Source organism: Miniopterus natalensis, chromosome 18 (assembly GCF_054644295.1).
Source record: "Miniopterus natalensis isolate mMinNat1 chromosome 18, mMinNat1.hap1, whole genome shotgun sequence".
NCBI classification, from domain to species: domain Eukaryota; kingdom Metazoa; phylum Chordata; class Mammalia; order Chiroptera; family Miniopteridae; genus Miniopterus; species Miniopterus natalensis.
Window position 1 is genome coordinate 32,767,057 of NC_142098.1, and position 8,694 is coordinate 32,775,750.

The following is an 8,694-nucleotide window of genomic DNA, read 5'->3' on the forward strand; positions in this document are numbered from 1 at the left end:
AGAAAGGAAGGATGGGTCCCGCTGACCCGGAAAAGGGCGGACTGGGGTGAGGGAGGGGTCTGGGGGGGGGAGCCGGGAAGGGGAGTGGGGGGAAATGGGCTCAGAGTGGCCCCGGACAATGCGAGTCAAGGCCAGATTCCAGCTCCCCTGCGCATCCAGAGAGAAAGCCACAGCCCTCCAGGTAGTCAGGCCCCTCTCCCCAGAGAAACATGCCCCCAGGCTGAGCTCCTGTGACAGAGCCCGGGCTTGGGACTCGGCTCAAAGGTCTTTTAGGGCCCTCCCCAGCCCAGGCACACCTCCCCTTGTCCTTTGGCTTGACCTGGGCCTCAGGGTGAGGGGTCACTGCTCAGAATGAGTCCTGGTAAGTTCAGTTCAGCTTCAAGGTCCGAGAGAGCCCCCCCATCTCCTCCAGCTGAAGGTCACCCTCACCCAGGGACTGTCCCAGTGAGAATATATTTAGATTAGAGACAGTGTGTGGTCAGGTTAAAGGGGTAAGTCTGGTCTTTGGGTTTTGTTAGAGGGGGTGGGGCGGGGGAAGGCTCTGTGAAAGACGCCTTCGAGGGGCTAGGCGGTGCGCACTGCAGGCTATGAGGGGAAGGGCAAGCCAGGCAGAGGGAACAGCAGGAGCAAAGGCGCCGAGCGGGGACTCCAGTACCCACAGTGAGAGCGCGCAGTTCCTTTACGGGACTTCCAGGCAGCATCCCAGGCTGGGAGGCAAGCCCAGTTCTGGCCACAGGTGGGCCAAGCTGGGGTGCTGGGCCAGGGGAGGCTGTCTCCCTTCATGTCCTCTTTTTCACCTCCTATCCATGGGGAAGAAGACTCTGGGGGGCGAGCTCCTCACCCCCATGTTCGACGCCCTGGCCTCTAGTTCTATGGGTTTGGGCCTGAGTGTGGGCTGTGGGTGGGGGGTTCTCTGGTTCTGTTCCCCCTCTTTAATCCTTTGCAGCTGTTGTCCCTTCCCAGGAGGGACAGTTGTGTTGGAGGGAAGGGAAATAGTTATTTCGGGCTGGCCACTGGCTTCTGACCAGGGGATGTGGATGGCCGGGTGGGGGCCTGGCGGTGGGGCCCGTTGGGAGGGCAGCCCGCACGATTAGTTACAGGGGGTGTTGGGAGTAGGACGTGTCCTCACCGAGACCGGGGCTGTAGAAGACAGTGATGGCCAGGGACAAAACGGGCTTGAGAGCAGAAAATGGAGCCAGTGTCCTGAGCCCAGCCCAGACTGTCTGGAGGGGCTGGGGAAGGGGACACAGCCTCCCCACATCGGTCACTGGCAGCAGTGGGGAGGGAAATGGGGGTCCCTGTGACGATGACTGGGGCTTTGGAAGAGAGGGGGGTGTCTCTCATTGAATGAGCTGCCTGTGAGGACTTGGCCTGACCGGACAGCCTGTGGCCACAGCCTCCCCTCCTCCAGGCAGGCCCTCCCAGCACCTCCCTCCCAGCAGTAAGCAAGTTTGGTGGATCCCTTGCCCTCTGGTGGCATCTGCCTTTCCAGCCAGTGGGGTCACTGGAGGGCAATGAGATGAATGGACTTGACCACTCTGGGCCTGGGAAAGCCAAGTGGCCTTAGCCAAGCCCTTCCCTTTAGCACATGCCGGGATGGCCTCGAATCCTGGCTCTGCGCCTTCCAGCCCCGGACCTCAGGATGCACAGAGAAGCTCACTGAGTCTTCCTGTGTCGAAGAAGTGGGGACTGCACTAGTGACGTGCACCTCACAGGGCCGAGGTGGGGATCCACTGAGGAAATGAATGAACATGCTGAGGGCAGGACCCAGCGCTCAGTGAGTGTGGTCGTCGTGGTAACAGCGGTTGTCCCGGGTTCACCATCCTCACAGGCTCTATCGAAGTTGGTCTCCCTCTTGCGCCTCCTCTGAGGGTGGGAATGAAATGAAATGACCTATTTGTTCATTCAGAGAGGTGTTCACTGTGCACTGGACATGCGATAAATGAAAGAAATGGACGTAAGTTACTCACGAGCTTACACTGTAGCTGGGGCCCTGACGAGCGGTTTGGGTGGGCGCCTGCGAGACGGCGATGAGCGGTGCAGACTCTCAGGGAAGAGCATCCTCGGGGAAGGAACAGCACTGCGAAGGCCCGGGTGGGCCGTGCCAAGTGACTCAAGAAGCAGTGAAAGCAGACGGGTGAGGGTGGCCGGCGAGAGTGTGGTCGGCGGGGGGGACGGCCCTCCTCTGTGACCCGTGCCACAGGAAGCGGCTCCTGGGCCGCTGTGAACGGCGGGGCCCGTGTGGATGCCGGATGCCGTGACCGGACTCCACTCCTCGCACCGCCGTCTGTGTCCTTTCTCTCTTCCTCCCTTCCTGCCATCACGTGGCTTCCTCCTGGGGCCCTTGAGCCCAGAGGCCTCCCCCATCGTGGCCTGTGACCCACCATCCCCCACGGAGCCTCCTGCTGCAGCCTCCTACTTGGGGAGGCCCCTGCATCTGCTCTGGCCAGTCTGAGAGCATCACAAAGACTCCTTTCACCAGAGGGCATTGTCGGGGGACTGGGAGGGGATGTGGTGCCCTCCTGCCTGTGGGCATAAAGACCCTCTTTCTCTTCTACTGTGCCAGTCCTCTTGACTGGTGGGCGGAGGGGTTGGGTGCAGGCAGATTCTTGTCCTTCCTTTTAAAGTCTAGGCAAGACTGGGACCCAGCCAGACAATGCTGCTGATTTAGTCTACTGGGCTGCCAGGCTGCCTGCCAGTGCCACTGACCAGCCAGGAGCACCTGGGCACAGGGAGCCCACGAGCGAAGAGCCCTGCATCCCTGGGTCTGGGGGTGCTTGTCTAGGATCCCACAGTGGGGCCTGATTCCCTTGTAAAGTGAAGGGGTTGGGCTGGTGATTGCAGAGACACCTTCTCCCCTTTCCCCACCAGTTCTGCTACCAAAGCCCAGAGGAGGGATGAGCCTGCGGTGGGGATGTGGGAGGAGTGGGCAAAGGTCCTTGGGGAGGTGGGGAGGGGCCAGCAAGTCCTGCATCAGATAAGGGACCTCATTGGGAAAGCAGGGCCCTCACCCGGAGTCTGCTGTGAGCCCACAGAAGGAGGGGACCGTAGGGGAAGCCAGAAGCCAGGAGGCGGGCCAAGGAGCAGGGTAGACGAGAGCAAGGCCAGTGGGCACCTGGGGAGGTGGGAAGGCGGGCGGGCGGCCGGCCTGGTCACTGGTGAGGCCCAAGGGTTGAGTAAATGGGACCTGCTCAGGACAGTGCTCTGGGTTCTGGCCTGGGGAGCTGGTGGAACAACTTGGGGACCTGCTCACAGGACAGCTGAATAGGTGGGGGGCAGTGCTAGAGAGCAGGGGTGGGCCGTGGGGAGAAAGCTAGAGAGAGAGAGAGAGAGAGAGAGAGGGGGGGAGAGAGGGAGAGAGAAGGGAGCTTCGTGATGGAGGAAGCCAAGGAAAGTGAAAGTGAGAGAGCCCCACAAAGGAGAGGAGCTGGAGAGAGAGACAATGAGACGGAACAAGAGAAATGATTTAGAGGAAGAGAGAGGGACAGTGACAGGGAGAAGGGGGGGGGAGGATCTAGGCCAGAGCTGGGGGGGAAAGCTGAGAGAGTGAGGAGCCAGAGGACTTCTTCCCTGTCCTGCTGCCCTTGACCTCCCGCTGCCCTCGGCCCCTCCTCACCATCCCGGGAGGGAGGTGGCGCAGGGTGGGCGCTCGTCTGTTCTCCAGAGCACAGAGGGAATGGGCTGCTCCAGTCGCACATGAGCAGCAGCTTCTGGATTCAACAGCGGAGCAGACTCACAAGGGAAGCGGGCCCGTCACTGGACGCCTGGCCTTCCCAAAGGCAGGGGCCTGGCCGCTGTGACCCCACCGTGACCCCTCCGACGGCATGGCCTGCACCGTGTTACTCTGGTTTGGCGGGACCGGGTGTGGAGGAAGGTGGTTTTCCGGGCATCTGCCTTGGTTTCCCTCCTCAAGGCAGAGTTGTGGTTGGGGCCGGGGTTCAATGCCGGCGGGGGGCTTGGTTTCTGGAGCTGAAGCTGGTGAAGTCACAGCGGGTCCATTCAGGTGGGCCTGGGGCCTTCTCTCCGCTGCCAGCCTCTGTTCCAGGAAAAGAGAGCAGTGGGAGAGGGGTGGAGGGCAGGAGTCCGCTGAGTGTTTCCAGGGAAAAACTGATCCTTCCATGGAACACAGAAGGCCTCCTCCCACTTCGCCCCTCCACTCCCATCCTTCCCCTCCTGCCACCGCCCCCACTCCTTCCTCCCTCACTTTCTGGCAGAAGGAGCCCAGCAGCTGGAAAAACCATGCTCTGCTCCCAACTCCCACCCTTAGCACTGCTGAGCCCGGGGTGGCCCTGCAGAGGGGCAGGGTGTGTGGGTGTCTGCGCTCACCTCCCTGCCCGGCCATCATCGCCCCCCTATAGCCCTGGGGGTGGGAGAGGCCGGGGACCGAAGCAAGCCTGAGCAAGACCGAAGCAAGGCTGGGGCCTCAGTTTTGTCATCTGAAATATGGGTGAGACCCTTGCCCTGTTTCCCTAATAGAGCTGATGTGAGCTCTGTTAACCCTGAGCCCCGGGGTCCAGGCTGCCCTCACACCAGCAACCCTCAAGGCGGGTCCTTTTACTGTCCCTGTTTACCAGCCAGGAGCCTGAGGCTCAGAGACATACATGGCCCACAGCTGGCAAGAAACTGACATTTGAAGTGGGTCCTTGAGGGTTGAGTAAGAATTGTTGAACCAGCCCTGGCCGGTTTGGCTCAGTGGCTAGAACATCAGCCTGAAGACTGAGGGGTCCTGGGTTCGATTCTGGTCAACGGCACATACCTCGGTTGCAGGCTCAATCCCGGCCCTGGTTGGGGTGCGTGCTGGAGGCGACCAATGTGTCTCTCTCACATCGACGTTTTTCTCTCTCTCTCTCTCCCACTCTCTGAAAAGCAATGGAAAAAATATCCTCAAGTGAGGATTAAAAAAAAAAGAATTGTTGAGCCGAACAGTGTTCGCTCCGTTTGATAAATCTTGCCTCATTTAACTGCTGAGGATGCGATATGGACAGAACAGCAACCTGCGCCAAGGTCCTGAGGCAGGGAAAGGCAGGGCCTGTTCCAAAGAGGGAGTGGACCTGCAGCTCAAGCGAAGGGCAAGCGAGGGGAGGGGGAGATGAAATAAGAAAGCTGAGGCCAGAACTGTTCGCCACGCTGCAGGCTCATGCCACTCCCCATGGCACAGTGGCCATGGTTGATGGACTGTCATACTTTTCCTTGATGAGCCCAGATAGAGCCTTCGGCTCCTCACCCGGCGCCTGGCATTCCTGTTAATCTACTGAATTAGCATGTCAGGTGACACCCATTTTACTGTCCTGCCCCAGGGCAAGCCCGGGCTGGGCTGAGTCCAGAGGCCTGCAGAGGATGGGCCTGAGTACAGTAAGGGCCTCCCGGGGAAGCTGCCATTGTGGCCCATAAATAGGTTAGGCGGTCAGGAAACAGGAAATCCTGAGAACACAATGAGGCTTGGGCCGCAGGAGCTTCCTCCCGGCTGAGGGCTGGACCAAGGATGCTTCTCGGGCCAAAAGCCTTGCTGAAGCAAGACTCCCTGAGTGCTGGACCCAGATGCCGGCTCTTCCCACAGTCCTCAGGGACCTTAGGGCCTAGCCTGACCCGACCCAGCCTGGTTAGGGCAGCTCAGGACAGCAGGACAGCAGGACAGGCAGAGGAGCCCTGCGGGGAGGGCAGTTACGGGCTCAGGCCTCAGCTGAGCCTGGCACAAGACGATGGGGTGTGTGGGCTGCTGGAGCAGCCCGGCCAGGGCCCAGGCTAGGACCCCACTCTCTCCGCCCCAACCCGGGATCAGGGGTATTTCTGCCAAGCGTTTTGACCCCAGGAGCCTGCATCAGTGGGCCTGTCCCTGCCCGGGGCTTCCCAAGGACATAGCAAGCGCCAGGCTGACCCTATCTGGACCCTAAGAACGGAGAAATAGCGGGGTCCCTCATCAGAGAACCAGGAAGCCGTAAAACCAGAGCTCAGAAGAACTTTATTAAGTAAGAAAAGCAAGTAAGAAAACAGGATGTCCTATAGGATCCCAGTTTTGTTAAAATGCACACACCCGTGTGGCTGTGAGTGTGGACGCCCACACGCGCACAGAAGGGACAGGAAGGAGGGCCAACAAAATGTGAGAGTGGCAGGTTTCGGGGGGTTTTACTTTCTCCTTTGTTCTTTTCTGTACATTCTAAGTTTTCCACAGTGAACTTTGTAATCATAACAAAACCGGCCCAAATCCTGCGGTGCCTGTTTTCTTTTAAGCACAATGTGTACAAAGAGTTTTTAAAGTGGGGAAATGTGGATAATCCGACGCCGAGGGGGAAACAGGATACGGCCCTGTATATACATCGAATGCAGGGGACGCGATGCTCGGGCAGGAAAGGGACAGGAAGGAAGCGCAGGGCGCCTGGGCCAAGGCTCAGGCACGGGAGCCGGGCACCGCCACAGTCCCACCTGCCTGCAGAATCTGACAGTCCCCACGCCTCGCATGCTCTGGGTGTCACAGGTCCCAAACATTTCCCGTGATCCAGTGCTGGAAAGTTAGTCTCAGCGTAATTCGAGGCCATGGGTGGAAGATAGAGTCTGGAAATCTGCACATCAGTGATCAATGAGCCCCTCCCCTCCCCCTCAGAAAACCCATTTTATCATGAAAATTTTCAACAAGCAGAAAGAGCTGTACTATGAGCACCCATTTGCCCACCATGTAGGTTCTGCTATTAACATTTTTCCTAGACTTGCTTTAGCACATATTGATCCATCCATCCATCCATCCATCCATCCATCCATCCATCCATCCATCCATCTATATTTTTTGATACATTCTAAAGTAAGTTACAGACATCAGTACACTTCCCCCCTAAACACTGGAGCATGCATATCATTAACTAGAGTTCAATATTTATTTGTGGTTCTTTATGTAAAATTTACATATGGTAAAGCAAAAATCTTTTTTTGGTTTTTTAAAATTTTCCTGACTTCTCTCTCTCTCTCTCTCTCTTTTTTTTAAGTATATCTTTATTGATTTCAGAGAGAGAGAGAAACATCCATGATGAGAGAGAGGCATTGATCGGCTGCCTCCTGCGCGCCCCCCACTGGGGATCGAGCCCACAACCCGGGCATGTGCCCTGACTGGGAATCGAACCTCGATCTCCTGGATCCTAGGTCGATGCTCAACCGCTGAGCCACGCCCGGCCGGGCACAAAAATATTGTGTATCATTTGATTAGTTATGACAAAAGTGTACCTCTATCATGATATAGAACGTGACCCCCAGAAAACTCCCTCTTGTCCCTTGTTTTCATCATAGATCAGCTTTGTCTCTTCTGGAACATCCTATAAATGGGATCATACAGTTTATACTTGTGTCTGGCTTCTCTCATTCAACATTATGTCTGTGAGATGTATCTAGGTCCTTGCAGTAGTTAAATACTTTTTATTGTTGAGTAGTGTTTCATTGTACAGATATACATTGTATTGGATGTACAAATATACATTCTCTTGTTGATGGACTCCTGGGATGCTTGAAGTTTTATTTATTATGAATAAAGCTGCTGTCAACATTCATATGCAAATCTTTTTGTGAACATGTGCTTTCATTTGTCCTGGATAAATACCTAGGGATGCAATGGTTCAGTCTCTTCTTAATTGCTAGACGCTTGAAATTTTCTTTGGCCTATATTTTTGGTCTTTTTCTTATTGATTTGTAGGAACTCTTTCATTAGAATTGGACCTTGAGGCTACAGAAACATTTAGGACATAGTCCCTGCCCTAAGTTGCTCCTGGTTTAGCAGTATAGACAAACAGATGTAATTAAGATGTGATATGGTGGCTACTATACATTCAGTTAGTCCTTTGTTTTGGAAAAATCAATAAAGGGAAACCTCACTTAAATGGAGTCGGGAGGCCAGAAGGGGGAGCCCTCAGGCACTACCTCCGGACTCAATGACAGGCCCCAACAGGAAAAGTCATCCTCGTAAGTGATAACGCTTTACTACTCCAGCAGGAAGAAGGACGATTCCCTTCCTTGCTCAGCAACTCAGCCAATGAGAAACTGTCACCATCGCGAACTCTTACTTTCCTCCAATGGACTTTCGTTCAAAATGACCCCTCCCAGCTTCCTCCTTTCCTCTATAAAGCCGCAGTTGTCTCCTTGCTTGTTGGACTAGCCTATCGTTTTTTGCTATAGCTTGATTGTTCTGAATTGCTATTCCTGAAGAAACTCATTTTCCCGGCAAAATAACTGGCTGTTTTATTTTTTATTTAATTTTTCTTTATTTTTTAAAAAAATTTGTCTTTATTGTTGAAAGTATTACAAATGTCCCCCTTCCCCCCCAATTGATCCCTTCCCCCCTGTATCCCCGCCCCCCAGGCCTTCACCACGCTATTGTCTGTGTCCATCGCTTCTCGGCCTTTTGGCTAAGATCAAGTGTAGTATTGTCTGTGTCCCTGGGTTATGCATATATGCATCTAAGTTCTTAGGTTATTCTTCCCCACACACTCCTGCCTTTCCTCTGAGATGCCTCCGTCTGTTCCATGCTTCTATGTCTCTGGATGTATTTTGTTCATCGGTTTATTTTGTTCATTAGATTCCACATATGAGTAAGATCATGTGATACTTGCCTTTCTCTGACTGGCTTATTTCACTTAGCTTAATACTCTCCAGGGCCCACTTGCTGTCTCAAAGGGTAAGGAATCCTTCTTTTTCACAGCTGCATAGTATTCCATGGTG

At 55.0% G+C, this 8,694-nt stretch overlaps 1 pseudogene; it reads left to right on the forward strand.

Annotated features, from left to right (window-relative positions):
- Positions 1-8,361: 8,361 nt before the first annotated feature.
- On the forward strand, positions 8,362-8,466 carry LOC148091052 (U2 spliceosomal RNA; annotated as a pseudogene).
- Positions 8,467-8,694: the final 228 nt, after the last annotated feature.